General features: G+C 39.9%; 1 long non-coding RNA gene across 1 annotated transcript; it reads right to left on the minus strand.

Annotated features, from left to right (window-relative positions):
* Positions 1-1,121: 1,121 nt before the first annotated feature.
* On the minus strand, positions 1,122-10,662 carry LOC141374309 (uncharacterized). The gene is made up of 2 exons (XR_012381087.1): positions 10,493-10,662; positions 1,122-1,427 (listed from the first exon to the last, which is right to left on the minus strand). It is a non-coding gene; the product is annotated as an uncharacterized lncRNA (long non-coding RNA).
* Between the last annotated feature and the right edge of the window lie 6,319 nt (positions 10,663-16,981).

Genomic DNA, 16,981 nt, shown 5'->3' on the forward strand with positions numbered 1-16,981 from the left:
GGGCTCCAACAATTGTCAGGCTTAGATTGACAAGTATCCTCGTGATGTCCCTTTGTTGGCGGATAGAATAATGGCCCATCCTTTCACTGAGGGAGCTCTTTATCTCTCATCCCTACCATGCTTCTTGTTTGCTGAGAACAATAAAAGCTTCCATCAGCACAAAACATGAGCACACGCTTACCACTTTGGTTTTGTCTTTCTCTTTGCTCCTCCTCCCTTCCCTCCCAGATTTACTTACTTTACCTCAACTATGCATTTTAGGGGATATTTGCTACATTTTACCCAGAATTCCCATGTGTTTGTAGTTTTTAAAATAACTAGGATAACTGGCATGCCATACATGAGACAGAAATGCCCTCTCTGGTTTACTTTATTCCTCTATTCTATATAGCTCTTTTCTACCTCTTAGCTTTTGCCAATTCACAGTTTCTGCTTCTTTGATCTGTCCTGAATGGTCCCAGCACTAATTCATGGCCATTCTTTACACATATGCTCAATTTCAACTTCCTTTGCCATCTACTTCACATCTTCTAAAAAAGAGGTAATATGATAGAGCCAGTTTGGCTTTTTGAGTCAGGCTACAGCAGAGTTTCCTGACCTGTCTATGGACTGGCTGCTCACTGGACAGGTGCCCATCCTGGCCCAGTCAGCTGTGACCATGAGCAATGGTAGAGAAGAGGGGTACACTGGGTCACATGGAACCAAATATGGGGCAACTCTCTCAATAGGAACTGAAGATAGGGTAAGTTCCCTTAGAAGCAACTATGGGTGGGGAAGGCATTTGATATATCTAGAGGTTTTAGAGTGATTCACACATCAACCTCTTTGGAATCCATATACTCTCTTTTTAGAGAGGAAGGGAACAAGAATATAATAGGTCGCTGAGTGACTAGAAGGTGAAAAAGCAGAAATCATCAAGTAGGAACTACCCCAGGAGTCTTTAAACTTTGTTGCTTGTGAATCCCTTAAAAGAAAAGAAAGCAAAACAAAACAAAAACTACTTGCCTTTTCACACAGTTGGAAGTTATTTAATATTTTTCATAATAAATTTAAACAGTTGTAAGTTACACATATTAGGTATGGTTAAAGGTTATGGTGCCATAACAAACAGATAGTCAATATTTAGTAGCTTAAAGAACAGAGGAATTTATTTCTTTCTTTTATTCTGGTTCCAAGATTCAGGCTCAGTAGGATGTTCTGCTATCTTTGACACATGGCTTCTAAAGTAATTCTAGTTACTATTCCAGCCAACAAAGAGAAAGAGCAGGATCCTAGGGCCAAGGATTTCTTTTAAGCAAGAGAAGCTGAAGTTATATCAGTTCTGCTCACATTCCATTGGTAAAATCTTTGTTACATGCCATTACTTTGCTGCAGAGAAGACCGGGATATGTGGTCCCAGGCCAGGCAACCATATCATAGCAATGGCTCTAATGTTATGGAAGAAGAGAGAAAGGAATTTAATGAGTGTGGTTCCTCAGGTCTATAGATCTAGAAACAAAAAAGGACAAGTTATCTGCTCTCTCCCTACCCAAAATCCAGCGGTAATGTGGGAACAGAATAACCATAGTGAAACTCCTATTTGGAAAAAGGAAGAATTAGAAACACTAATAGTCATCAATCCATAGTGACTATAAAGCCCACTAATAGGTAAAGCAGAGACTCCCATCTCTGACAGTAGATTAAATTTCTTGACTAACCTATCTATCTGCCCGAATTCTGCTGATGGGGAGAATTCCCATGACCACTATCCTCTAGAGGACCTGGCTTTGCTCTCTGGGAGTTTCTTCTTTGTCCATTATACCCCATGATCACATGTGAAGAAGAAGTTGGGGAAATACTCCTCTTGGGAGTTGTATCATTTTCACAACCTCGTTCTTGCTATTCCAAGTTTCTCCAAACATCAGTACCCTCTGTGTCACCTAGAGGGTTGGTAATGATACATTATTTAACACTCCACTATTGTCTCTCAGATTTCCAAAACCATTGGCACCCATTTTGCAAATGTTGATGCTGGCACTTCTTGATCCCACCAGAAGAATTTGAACCTTTCCTAATACCAATTTATGCTGTGCTGTCCTGTGTCTTTTGCAAATACAACAATTTTTCATTTCAATGGCAAATAATGGCATAATATTTTTGAAAACATTTAAAATGGCAACTGAATTTAACATGTAGTATCAACAGTGCGATAACTCAACTGAAGTGATGGCAATGTGAATTACTGTGGCCAAATTCCTGCATATTTTGAGAATTACAAATACATGAGGACAGATGCTTGACAAACAGGGATTGTAAGTCACTCCTAATTTCTAGAATGTTAAAATGTAAAAAAAAAGCATGTCTTAGAATTGATGAATCAAAGAGATATCTGTACCCCCATGTTCATAGCAGCATTATTTACAATAGCCACAAGATGGAAACCACCTAAGTAAGTGTCCATCAATAGACGAATGGATAAAGAAGATGTGGCATACACACATATACACACACGATGGAATACTATTCAGCCATAAAAAGGGAAATCCTGTCATTCTGACAACATGAATGGATCTTGAGGGCATTATGCTAATAGGTCACAGAAAGATAAATACTGCATGATTTCACTTATATGTGGAATCTAAGAAACAAAACAAGACAAAAACAGAAAAAATCAAACTCATAGAAAAAGAGATCAGATTTGTGGTTACCAGGGCAGGGGGTAGGGGGTGGGGGAACTGAAGATAGTCAAAAGGTACAAACTTCAAGATAAATAAGTAGTAGGGATATACTGTACGACATGATGCTATAGTTACCACTGCTGTACGGTATATTTGAAAATTGCTGAGAGAGGAAATCCTAAAAGTTCCCATCATAAGGAAAAACCTTCCTTTTTCTTTTTTTTAAGAAATCTATATGAGATGATGGATGTTAACTAAACTTACTGTGGTAATAATTTCACAACATGTATGTTAAGTCATTATGCTGTACACCTTAAACTTATGTGGTGCAATGTCACTTATATATCAAAAAAATGAAGGAAAATAAAAGAATTGATGAAATATGAAAGTGGCTGTCTAGTTTGCTTCCAGTCACTTTCATGTGTCAGTATCTACAACCAAAGTAATTTCCTAGACATAATTCTTAGGCCTGCTTTACTCTGATTGTCTTCATGTTCTCATCTCTTAATGTCAGCTAACTTGTTGCCATCAGAAACAATAAATTTGATGGGAAGATGGGTGATTACCATAATCTGATTCTTCCTTCCATAATGGATCCATTGTTTGTCTTAATGTTTGACATAAAGGTTTTAATGAGTCTTTAAGTAAACTTTGAGAAAGAGACTCATTTCTTGGGTCCAGAAGCAGTTGGATTTTCCAACCTTGTGAGGCTTTTAGGGCTTTTAATATAAAGATACTCTCCATTCTCTTCCACCTCAGCTTACAGACTGGCTATTTCTTACCCGAACTCATCTTTTACTAACTAAGGTGGTAAGAAGAAACCGTTACACATTAGCATTCTGGCTCTTGCCCTAGATCTACTGGCTTGGTAGGCATGTGGTCTGCCTTCCAAGTTAACATAGGTAACAAATGCACCAGTTGTCTAGGGGACCCTAGCCTTTTAACTAGCACTATTTATTTCTGCATCATTTGCTATCTAGGCATTAGGCAAAGGCTGAAAAATTTAGTGCTCCACTTTCATAGTACCGATTCCTGTATTAGTTAAGGAAGGCCTAGCTGCTGTAACAAACAAGTCCCTTACAATTCAGAGGCTTAAAAAACAAAGAAGTTTATTTCTTTCATGTCACATTCTGAGCTGAGGGTTCTAAGGTCTCTGTATAATCAGACAGGGGCCCAGGCTGATGACAGATCTGCCATCTTCTATATGAGACTTCCAAGGTCACTGTAAGTCATTTCCATTCCTGCCAGTGGGACAGAAGAAGGAAGGGTCATTCAGGGCCAGGAATTATCTTTTAAGCAATAGACTTACACTCATTACTTCTGCTCAAATTCCACTGATGAGAGCTCAGTCCTATCTTGTCACATCTAGTTTCAAGGTAGATTAGGAAATTTAGTCCCTTGTTGGGTACCCATATCTCAGTTACAAAAATAAAGAGAATGGGTTTTGGTGGAAAGCAAGCAATTTCCACCACAGGATATAATTTCCAATATATTATTAAAATTGACATTTAAAAATAATATGTACATCACTTTTTCAATGTATCCAATGTACTCTAAATTCTTTAGTTCTTTAATATCCAATACTGCACATCTTTAAAAAAACTTGAACAAGTTCTTTAACAGCTGGATATATTGCAGTTTCTTTCTCTCCTAGAAGTCATAATTCCATTTCACTCCCCCCCAACAAAAATTACACAAATGTAATGTATTTTTAAGTTTGAAAAATCTTTTATTAATCATCCTATCATACTTCCCTGAAACCAAAATATATGTGTATACATATACTTCAATAAAACTAGAATAATATATGTGTATATATGTATACATATATAGATATATTTAAAATTGAAATAAATGTTCAGTTTTCCATGACCAAAAGGCTCTAAGTGTTCTTCTAGATTGTTCTCATTATAATAAATAGTATCTAATTGATGAAAACAACATAAATTTATCATTGATTTTTAAAATTAATTATTAAACTTTTACTTAAAACATATCACTTATTAAGCTGGATGGGCTTTTTTCCTCTTTTTTTTTTTTTTAAGTAATCTCTACACCCAACATGGGGTTCAAACTTATGACCCCAAGATCAAGAGTCACATGCTCTACTGACTGAGCCAGCCAGGTGCCCCTGGATGGACTTTTTTTAATAGTCCATGTATCCATGGATGACTAGTACTTGTTGCTAAAATGAGACAAGTTCAAAATCAATTACATTCCTATTTTTCACCTTTATACATGCAAATATTGAGAAAATTTATTCATATAAATAAGTTAGTAGTAATGGAAGAAGTTTTTTTGTAGTAATATTACTCAATTCTTTGAACTCCTTGTCTCAAGAAGTGCAGGAAACAGGAGACTAGGCTCAGGACACACCCAAAGTGGAAAATTTAATAGGAAACCCTTCTTCTGTAATGCTGGGACCCTATAGGCAGGACCATCATGTTCCCCAACCACATGGAGCACCTTCATTCGCACTGTAGTCTACAGCTTGTTCACTGAAAACATGAACGGTGCCTTCAGGAGTTAAATAACATGGAGGTCCCACCTTTAATGTAAAGGTGAACTACAAGTTCTTCATTAATCTCAAGGAACATTAAAGAAAATAGAATGTTTTGATTTTCTATGGAAAAAATTATAAAATTTTATTAGGAGATTATAAAGATCTGAATGAATTGAGAAATACACTGTGCTCAATGGATTAGAAGACTAATATTATAATGATGTCATTTCTCACGTGAATGATCTATAGATTTGATGCAAACCCAGTCAAAACCCCAAGATATATTTTTGTGGAACCTGAGAATCTGATTCCAAAATTTATGAAAACGCAAACGGACAAGAATCTCTAAATTACTCCTGAATAACAAGGCAATGAGTATTGCCTCACCAGATAAAAAGTCAATATAAAGGTACAGTAATTAAGGCAGGATGGTATTATATCACAAAGAGACTAGTGGAACAAGCGTAGAAAGCCTACAAATAGGTCTATACAATCATGCACACGATATACAGCAGAGATGGTATTCCAGATTTGTAAGAAAGGGTGCACTTTTCAATAAATGGTCTGAGACAATTGGATGCCTGCATATAAAAAGAAAAATAAATGGAACTCCTATCTTACACCACACACAAAAATTAATATCAGATAGACTAAAGACACTGCCAAACAAATTTATGCATCCTTTTTCTCTCCTGACAAGCCAGAATGGGACATTTCTGGTTGCGAGATGGGGCAGCAGAAGGGACAGAAAGGGAAATCCACCTCTGCTTGCAATGCCAGGGCAACCATACCCGGTTGTTTTCCCTGCCCCAGCCTTAGCAAGAAAGAATTGGTTCCACAAAGCCATGTTCATACACGCAGTGTCAAGGGAAGCACTAACCATTAGCTGAAGACAGCTAGATGGGGTAATTCTGGTCAATAAATCTGTGTGGGATCAGATCTGGCTTTTTCCACAGCTCAGATTCACTCAATAAATGCCAGCCTTCTCAGTTTCAGAGATGGTAGAAAGGGAGCAAAGTACACAATCACTATGGTTCCTAAGTGGTCTGAACTCTCAATAGGTTGGGGTTGCTGTACCTGCTTGGTTCCCATCTGTCATTTTTCTTTCTGCCTCTTAATTGAAGTGATGAACTTCTGAGGAAAGAGATAATGAGTCACCACAGAGTTGTAGGCTCTCATGTAAGGGAGGCACCACTGACTGTTGTTTGGATGAGGATGAGGGAATTCTGCCCCCGAACATGGCTCTGCTATTCCAAGGGAGTCACAGGGCTGACAACTGCCAGACACTTCCTTCCTCATACCCAAAGGTGGGACTGCTGCAAAGTTCTGGTATGGGACTTCACTTCTCTCTTGCAGACTTCTCCCACTGCAGAGGGTGCAGTGAAATCAGCACTAGCCCAATCATCTATCCCAGATGTTGTCTGTTGAACTTCAGCTCCACACTCACCTTCCCTGTTACCACTGGGGCTAACAGCGTACAAACCACATCTCCCAGACTCTTTTGCCGGTGCATTCTGGTTAGGTTCTAACACCAGGAGCCGGTCAAGTCAGATTAGGAGGCGGTAAGAAGGTAGGAGAAATTCTGTTCGTGGAGTAGCTGTGGCAGCAGTGGTTCAGGTGATGTCAATAGTAGTATGGGCTTATGAGTTCCAGTCCTCAGGTGGTAGGAGCTCCCTGATTCTGGCCAATGCCCTCTCTCCCTAGAATGGGAGCAGTTTCCTTGTCTCTGAGTCACACCAACCCTTTTAACTCCTTTAACACTTCTAACCCCTTTGTAACCCATCCCCTGCATTAAAGCCCTTTCTGCTGGAAATATCTACAGTACTTTATATGTTCTTGACCAGAAACTAAGTAATATACTAGCCTTGGGGCACTCTTTTAACCTCTCTAAAACCTCATTTGAAAAATATGAATTTGGGGTGCCTGGGTGGCTCAGTCAGTTAAGCATCCAACTCTTGATTTCAGCTCGGGTCATGATCTCAGGGTTGTGAGGTGGAGCCCCATGTTGGGCTCTGTGCTGGGCATGAAGCCTGCTCAAGATTCTCTTTCCCTCTCCTTCTGCCCCTCCCCCACCTCTCTCTCTCTGAAAGAAAGAAAGAAAGAAAGATAGATAAATGTGAATTCAACTAAATGAATGTTAATTGAGCACTTATTAAGTTTAGAGCAGAGTACTGCCTGGGATATAAGGATGCGTAAGACTTGACCTCTGACAGTCTAGAAGACATGATTAGAAATGTCCACAGATAACTAATGCAAGTCAGAGAAAGATAAATGTCAAAAGAGGAGGACATAGTTTTTAAGATTTTATTTTAGAGACAGTGAGACAGCGAGAGAGTGAGAGAGAGAGAGCGCTAGGAGAGGAGCAGAGGGACAGGGATAAGCAGACTCCATGCTGAGTGTGGAGCCCAACAAAGGGCTCGATTCCATGACCCTGAGATCATGACCTGAGCCAAAATCCAGACTTGACCACTTAACTGACTAAGCCACCCAGGTGCCCCAGATAAGGACATATTTTTGAAACCATCAGATTTTTTTCTGAACAATTACAGGATACATTAACAACAGTAATGATAGCAAGGTGCTAAGTGCCCTAAATAATTATCTCATGGATATGAAAAGGCATTGGAAAATGGAATATATATATATATATATATATATTCATTCATTCATTCATTCATTTTGCCCAGAGGGAGCCTGGAGAAAAGAACAGTGGAGTGAATGACATTCTGATAGATCTCAGCAAGGTTGGAAAGACACTGAGCTCAGGAGTGTGTACCACAGTGCTCATTTTAGACACATGGAATAAAGCCCCAGGGGGGATCTTTTCACTTCTTAGGAACCTGAGGTCCCTCCTACCCCATGTTGCTCCATGGCCTGGAGGGTAGTGCTAACCGATCACAACTCTATAACCTACATTGAACTGTCTATCCTCCGAAGTAGCTGGCTAGGAATTGTGGGAAATAGGGGCAGGCCTCTCATTAGAATGTTCTGGGATGAAGGAAGAATGGAGTCTCTGTTCTTTGTTCATGCTGTGACCCATGTATCTGAAACAAGGAATTTCGTTTTCATTTAGGGAGAGGAGGAAGAGGAAAATGGATAAAATGTAAATGTAGGAAGATTATCGGTCCCTTGTGAATGTTACCAAAAAATCAAAGTGACTTAGTATAGAGCTGCATCAGAGGAAATGGTAAGAGGCTCCTGGGATGTTAATAAGCTCTTCTTCCCAAGACCTGGGGGGCTGCACTCAGAGCAGGATGCTGACCTTCCCAGGTAACCTGAGGATCATCCAGGAAATCTCAGCCTTAATGACGTGGGCATTTTCCCTCCATCCCATAGCTTCCCCCATTTACCATCTGATATCTGAAGTCTTCCCAGATAGGGTGTTTATATCTTTAGTTTTAGGACATCCATCCCAGTTCCAATGCTAACATGACTGCTCCCGGTCATTTCCTCCCTAATACGAATGGAGAGTTTACAAAAGTAGACTGCACTGGAAATAAAAGAAGAGATCAAGACACATGAAAATGTGGACCCCATTGTCTGCCGGGGAAGATGGAGACAGAATCACCTTGGGGAAAGACTGGAGAAGAGGAGGTTGCCAACTAAAGCCAACTCTACATTCTGGTCAGGACTGGCTCTGGCAACTGGGTGTGGTGGAACAATCAATGGACCTGAAGTGCCACCAAGAGGGGAGCAGCCCCAGTCCAGAAGAGATGCTGCATGTACCATATCTACCTGGGCCATTCTCCACCATCCTGTGAGACACAGGGGCTGCCTGCTGGGCCACGAGTGACACATCCCTTTCCCTCTAACCCAGGAATCTCCAACTTCTACGAATCTGTGGCAGGCTAACTTGTTAGCTTACAAATAGGGTAAAACCTCAGAACCTTCACAGTTCTTGACATTTATATCATATAATATGGGGTGCCTGGCCTGGCTGGCTCAGTCGGTAGAGCATGCGATTCTTGATCTCAGGATTGCTGAGTTTGAGCCTCACATTGGGTGTAGAGATTACTTAAACAAATAAAAACTTATATCATATTATATATGTATATGATCTCTATACATATATATCTTTTCTGGAATTTCTCCAATAAGCATTTATTATTTTTAATATGTTAAATGAACAAATGGCTCTTTACAGTTCTCAACAATGACACACCCTTTATTGGCTTCCTTTCCCTTCCTGCCTCATTCCCCCATTACCCCGCTGGTGTTTACTAGGTTCACTTCCCAAATAAACAACTGGCACTCAAATTCTTGATTTGGAAGTCTTCTTAGACAATGCAACCTAAGACAATCAATATGTCCCATAGATATTTGTTCAGGCACTGTCCACTCTCCCCACGCTAGTCTGGAAGACAGACTGATGCAAGTTTCTACTACATTTACTAGAGGAAAGGGGTGCAGAAGGGGGAGGTAGAGGAAGGGAAAGTCTGAGGCTTTTATGTGTTTCCTTGCAGGGAAAGGAGTGCTCCGCCTAAGCCTCACCACTGCCCACCTTACCTCTCACCACCTTTGGCTGCCCTTTCCCTTTCTTCCCACTGATTTAATTCCCAAATAACATATTCATTTAATGACTGTGAAATGGTTTAGACCCCATGGATAATGGAGTGTAATGATTGATGTGGGATATGGTACATTTTTCTGAACAATGAATTACAGAAATAAACATTCATCAAATGCTGAATAGCAAACACCGCAAAATATTTAGTTTAGAAAAGCATTCTGGTAATAGGTGCAAATAAATAAAAGGCAGGGTCAAATTAAAATGCAAAACAGCAACTAGACCAAAAAAAAAAACTATAAAGGATGGAAAAACCAGTGGAGGCCTCAAAGATAGAGAGCATGGGATTTGATTCAAAATGTTTTTCTCTCATATGCATAATAAAAGATGTTATTCATATTCAAGTATTCTGCAAAATATAATGAGGAAAGCAGATCAAATTTTAAATAATGATGCTTTTAAAAGGCAGTTGGCCAAAAAAGGCAGTTGGACCTCTTTAAAAATACAAATTAAAATCAACTTCTATTTTGGTATGACCTTTTAGATTTTAAAGATCTTTTCCCTCCTACCTGGCAAGTCTTTCTTCCTCTACCCTCTGTCTATTCAAACCCTACACAGCTTTCAAAAAACCAGCTTAAGTACACCTTCCTCCAGAGACCCCTCATAGCATCTATTATCTTTACTACTTATTTTAGCACCCAATGATAACAGCTACCATTTAGTGAAAATTTATTATGTGCCAAGTCCTGAACTAAATCTTCTGGGGCAATTACCTCACTAAACACAACAATCCTTAATGCAGCTACTGCCATTATACCCACTTACATAAAAGGGAATGGAGGTACTGAAAGGCTGAGTAAGTTGTCCAAGATCACAAAGTGAGCTGCAGAGTTAAGAGTCAAACCTGGGTCTTTTCATTCAAAGACCCACTATACCATATTGCCCCTGCCCCATATCTTAGAGCCTTTGAATGAGTCTGTGATTGGCTCATTCAGTGCCCCCCTCCATGGATTATAAACTTCTCAGGACAGATATTCTGGAATGCTTGCCTGTGATGCCACTATGATTATGTGTCACATTCCACATTCACAGATTCTGTATTTTAGATAAATAATGTGACTCATTTTTTTCTCTACTTAACAATTTACGAGTTGACAGGTATGTTAGGAATGATCAGTAAAATAGGACTTGATGGATATTTCTTGATTTTTTAAATTTTTTAAAAAGATTTTATTTTTTATTTATTTGACAGAGAGAGAGACAGCAAGAGAGGGAACACAAGCAGGGGGGAAGCTGGAGAGGGAGAAGCAGGCTCCTCGCTGAACAGGGAACCCAACTCGGGGCTCGATCCCAGGACCCTGGGATCCATGACGTGAGCCAAAGGCAGATGCTTAATGACTGAGCCACCCAGGCTCCCAGGATATTTCTTTATGATGATAAAATATATATATATACATAATCCCAAAGCAGCATCTTACTGAATAAGGAAATAATAGAAGCTTTCATGTTAAAGTGAGGAGTAAGATAAAGAGGCCCACTCTCTCCCCTACTTTCAAACATTGTTTTGGAGGTATTAGCCAATTCACAGTTGGACAGGAAAAATCAAGTAGAGGCATAATAATGGGAAAGGAAGAGGAAAACTTATCTTTTTTTGCAGCTGATATTTTTATCTATCTGAAAAACCCAAAAGTGTCAGTGAGAAAACTACCACAAACAAGAAGAAAATGCATTTAAATAGCAGGATATTAAATTAACATGCAGAAACCAAAAGCCTTCATATATACATATGATCAATAACCAGCTAGAAGAAAAAAATGGAAGAGAAGACACCATTTATAAGAGCAAAATAAAAGAAAATAAAGTGCCTAGGCATATGCATAATGAGAAAAGTGAAAAATATTTATAAAGAAACTATGAAACATTCCTAATAGATCTGAGTAAGTAGAAAGACATTCCATGTTCTTTGATAAGAAAATTTAACAGGATAAAGATATTCTTTGTAAGCTAATCTATAAACTTAACACAATCTCAACAGAATTTCATCAGTCTTTTTTCCTGGAGCCAGAAATGTTGATTATAAAGTTTGCTTCAAAGAATAAATAAGCCAGGGTAGATATCCCTTAAAAGATAAAAGCAACAGGGAGAGCTAGCTCTAACAAATATGAAAACCTATCATAAAGCTTTCATAATTAAAACAGTATGATATCAGGGCGCCTGGGTGGCTCAGCCAGTTAAGCCTCCAACTCTTGATCTTGGCTCAGGTCATGATCTCAGGGTGGAGATCTCTCTCTCCCTCTCCTTCTGTCCCTCCCCCTGCTTGTGCACAGCGCTCTCTCTCTCTCTCTCAAAAAAAAAAAAAAAAAAAGACTTTAAAACAGTATATCAGCACATGAATTGGCCAAAGGAACAGAATACAAAAAAGCCAGAAATAGACCCACATGCACATGGAGATAGAGTATATGATGAAGGCTATCTCGATCATGGGAAAAGAAATACTTTTTAATAAATGGCATTGGAACAACTGGATAGCCATATGGTAAAAGATAAAATTCAACTTAGTCCTTACACTGAATAAATTCCAGATAGATCAGAATTCTCAATGTAAAAAAATGAAACTACAAGCAATAAGAGAAAATATGGGTGAAGTCCCTTAAAGCCTGGGAGTGGTAAAACTTTCCTATCACTTCAAATAACAGAAGCAATAAAAAGATACATAAATTTGGTCAAATAAAAATTAAAAAGTTTTGCATGGTAGAAAACATCATAAGAAAAGTGAAAAGACAAGCAGCAAACTGGAAAAATACTTGCAACTTATAATCACAGGGTAAACATCTTTAATATATAATGAGCTTCTTAAATTTGAGAAGAAAAGAGCAACAATTCAATAGAAAAAATGGTAAGAGAGATACACAGATAACTTGGAGAAAAAGAAATTAAGAAGGCCCTCAAAGATATGAAAAGATGTTCAACCTCACTCATAGTAAGAGAAATGTAAATTAAAACTATACAGAGATAGCACTTCTCACCTACAAGATTGGCAAAAATCCTGAAGTTTGACAACATGCTGTTGGCTGGCTGATCTCCCTAAGCAATGGTCCTTTTCAAGGGCTTGGCATTGCTCTTTGCTGGTGGAAGGTTGGGCATTCAGCAGTGGCAGCAGCTAGATCAGCCATGGTGAAAGGGAATCCATGTTGTTGGGCCCAAGTAGAGCCTCCATTGCTGCCACCATGACCACGGCGTTCACAGGTGCTAGAGTGGATGAGGAAGCTGGTGACATCCACAGGACAGATTATCTTAGGCACCTGTAGTGGATGCTGTGTGGTGGGCGTTCATGTGAGACACAAAAATCCACACACTCTGTGCCCTCTCCCATAGGTTCACCCAAATACCTCTCACCCAAACCAGTGTTTATCCTTACTAACCTGCTGTTTATAATTCTCTCATTCCAGGTTCTCAGTTATAGACAACAGTTTCATTCTAGCTAGTTTACCCAGAAAGCAGTCAACTACAACTCAGCCAGAAATAATGCAGTCAGGACAATGTAGTCAATAAAAATATACAATCATCCCATGGAAAAATTCTGCCTGAGACACTACAACACTGGAATTGGTGTTAAGTGAGCCAACTTACAGTATCTGCCTGACCAATACAGCCACTGTTTCTTTTTCAGTCTCTTTAAAAAACATAATTAACTATATAAAATCTCCCCTAAAGTTTCTAAATTCAAATTATCATAATTATCAACTACCCATAAAACATCTTAATACCTTCAAAACCATATCCGGTGTCTTTAATATGATATCCTGGCACTTGACAAGCACTTAATGAATACTTGTTGAATGACTGAATACAAGGCTTTCAAGGAAAAAAAAAATTTTTTTTCCTGAAAACCTGCCTAGAAATTTCTTCACTGAAACATAGATGATAGGTGACCCAGGTAGGACTAATTCCTAGTGAGCTGCCTATAACTCCACACCTAGTCTCTGGGGGAGAGAATGGCACTATTCACAGGGTAAACTTAAATTTACACTACCTTTTAAAGAACTTTTAAACAAAATCATTCCCAAATTCCAGTATTTTTGACATACTTCCAGGTCTTGATGTCTCAGGGTAAGGGAGAAACCCTGGTCTAGGCAGAATCTGTAAGTTCTGGCCTTCAGAGATCTAAGTCTCTGCTACATTTGTAGACAATCAAGTTTCCTTGTGGTTGCCTTCATTTGGATTCCTCCCCAAATGGGGCCCGAGACCAAGATTTGAAGACAAGTAGTTGAGAGGTGAGCCCCGGAAGCAGTGTGAGAGACTGAGGACGTGATACAAGGAGAGGAGGAAAGCCGATAAAGGGTGTATCAGTGAGCAGGTATCACTTTGGGCATCTGGGGCTCAATCCATCTGGAGCCCCTGAGACAGAGTACAGCATACCTCAGAACTGCCCTGCTGAGGGGCCAGAAAGCCAGAGTATGTATTTACTCTCATCCCTCATTAGCTGAAGACCCAAGGACTGCTCCTAGGGTCGTTAATTTGCAGACATTTTCAGCATGCTTCCTCCTCCAGAAAGCACAGAGATGCAGGAAGCCATTAGCAAGCATACGGAATGTCCACAGGGACCTCCAGGGTGGAAAAAAGGGGATAAGTGTAGAGCTTGCCAACATCTGCTATAGTAGTCAAGCTAAAAGGTTAACCAGATGGTGGGAGGTGGGGAAACTAAGAAAAGTACATTGGAAAAACACCTCTTCGGGCTTGACCTGTACTCTGGGACACAAGGCCCTGGGATTTTCTTTCTTGTTTGACTTCAACCCTTGTGGCAAAAGGAAGCATCTGTCAAGAGGCAGGGAGTTTCAAGGCTCCTGCCTTCCCAGGGATTAGCTACTCATCCAAGAAGAAACCACCATTTGGTACAAAGAAAGGGGAGGTAAGTAGCCCAAGACAGCTTTTTTTTTTTTTTTTTGATGTAGGGTTCCATGATTCATTATCTGCGTATAACACCCAGTGCTCCATGCAGAACGTGCCCTCTTTAATACCCATCACCCGGCTAACCCATCCTCCCACCCCCTCCCCTCTAGAACCCTCAGTTTGTTTTTCAGAGTCCATTGTCTCTCATGGTTCATCCAAGACAGCTTTTACTTTGAACAAAATGTTGAAGACAAACTTGTAGAAAGAACTTTTGACTCCACTTAGGGATTTGGAGTTAGTTAATAAGGGTAAAGCTTGACACTGGTGACAAAATTGCCATATGCAATCTAGATGTTTAATCTTTCTCTCTTTTTTTAAATGTTTTATTTATTTATTCATGAGAGTCAGAGAGAGAGGTAGAGGCAGAGGGAGAAGCAGGCTCCCTGCCTAGCAGGGAGCCTGATGCGGGGCTCGATCCCAGGACCCCGGGATCATGACCTGAGCCGAAGGCAGACACTTAACCATCTGAGCCACTCAGGTGCCCCAGATGTTTAATCTTTCAACATCTTACTTTATTTAGAAAAAACCTTGAAGCATATGAATCAACTGCTAATAGCCATAATGGCTAGGGCATGGGGTGTATATTGTATGTATTTAACACATTTAGTAGATGTATATATAATAGGCCTATTTGATCTATTTTATAATTCATATATGATATAGTATTCTACATTATACATAATGCATACTTTAGGGGATGTATATGTATTTAATACACATCTACTTAAGTAGTTTAACGTAAATGTTATTTATAGTGAATATATTTTATAAAGTGTATTAGTCAGTTATAAGGAGTGAAGTAAAAAACAACCTTAATCTCAATGTCCTAATACAACAAGTCTGTTTCTCATAGTCTCCCAGGAATCTAAGTGGTCAGAGCTTCCACATCTTGTATCCACATTGTCTGCAACATGCAGCCTCCCCAACACCCCTAGTAGAGGAAGAGAGACAGGAGAATCCTACTGGACTTCTCACCACCTCAGCCCAGGGGTGACTCCTCCCCTCACAGCTCACTGGCCAGAACTAGTCACCTGACTGCCTATCTGCAAGGGGGCTGAGAATGTAGGGAGAAAGTGGAATATTTGGTGAACATTAATAGTTGACAAAGCCTGCTTTTTTATTACCTAGCTAGATGGTTGGCTGGATGGACAGACATTTGAAAATTCAGTGCAGCATTCAGTGCCATTATACCTAATCTGACAAACTGATTTCCTCAGAGGTGATTAACAATTGGAGACTGAATCTACAAAACGAGAGGGGCAACAGTAATATCACTTATAGCAGGAATCCATGCAGAGTGAATATGAAGCTAGCATATAACTAGAATCTACCTAAGTAGGCAAAGCATTGTTTTGCCAGTCGAGTTCCTAAGGAAGCAAGTTCTGAGATTTATTGTGTAGGCTATTTATTACGAAGTGCCCTTGGGACTAACACCTGTAGAAGCAAGCAGACACAGGCAGGGAGATGAGCTGTAACAGGCTACCGACGGCCTCAGTGAACCCAAGGAAAGCTCCACAGCTAAAACAGTCCTTCAGAAATGTCTCCCTATGAACTGAGATGGCTAGGCCTTCATATCTCTGCATCTATTAGTCACTGGATGTGGGCTGCCCTGGGAAGGGTGTGACCTTAGTAGATATATTTAAAATGCAGACACATATACACACTCTCCTGGCAGCTGGGGCAACACGTCCTTCACTGAAGAGGGATCTCAACAGCACATCAAAGTGACCTGAACACATGACACAATCTATCTGGTTATTACTTCTCTCTCAATAAGCCTAAGCATTATGTGACTTCTAGACTGTTTACTATTACTTGAACTCTTGCTTCTCTCTCTCTTTTTTTTTAAGATTTTATTTATTTATTTGACAGAGAGAGACACAGCGAGAGAGAGAGCACAAGCAGGGGGAGTGGGAGAGGGAGAAGCAGGCTTCCCACCGAGCAGGGAGCCCGATGTGGGGCTCGATCCCAGGACCCTGGGATCATGACCTGAGCCAAAGGCAGACGCTTAACGACTGAGCCACCCAGGTGCCCCGAACTCTTGCTTCTCTTAAGCTGATAATTAAGAGTGTCCTACAACCCAATGTTTAAGGCCTAACACCATTTTTTTAATGTGTTAAAAAGATGAAGTTTAAAATATTTTGCCAAATAAAAATCCATGCATAACAGCTCTTGCAGTCGCATATTCTAAGAGAGCCTAACTAGAGACGGCGTTGAGAGGCCCCCATCCCGGCACTGATTTCCATCAGCTGATTTACTGAGTCAACGCAGAGCCATGGGAAAAGACTGAATGATGTCAGTGATTAGGTTCAGACACAGACCCAGACATCTGAGGGAGAAGTGCCAGAAATAAACATGAAGAAG

The sequence above is a fragment of the Callorhinus ursinus genome, unplaced genomic scaffold (assembly GCF_003265705.2).
Source record: "Callorhinus ursinus isolate GAN/ISIS: 27379988/994484 unplaced genomic scaffold, GSC_fseal_2.0 scaffold16, whole genome shotgun sequence".
Taxonomy (NCBI): Eukaryota; Metazoa; Chordata; class Mammalia; order Carnivora; family Otariidae; genus Callorhinus; species Callorhinus ursinus.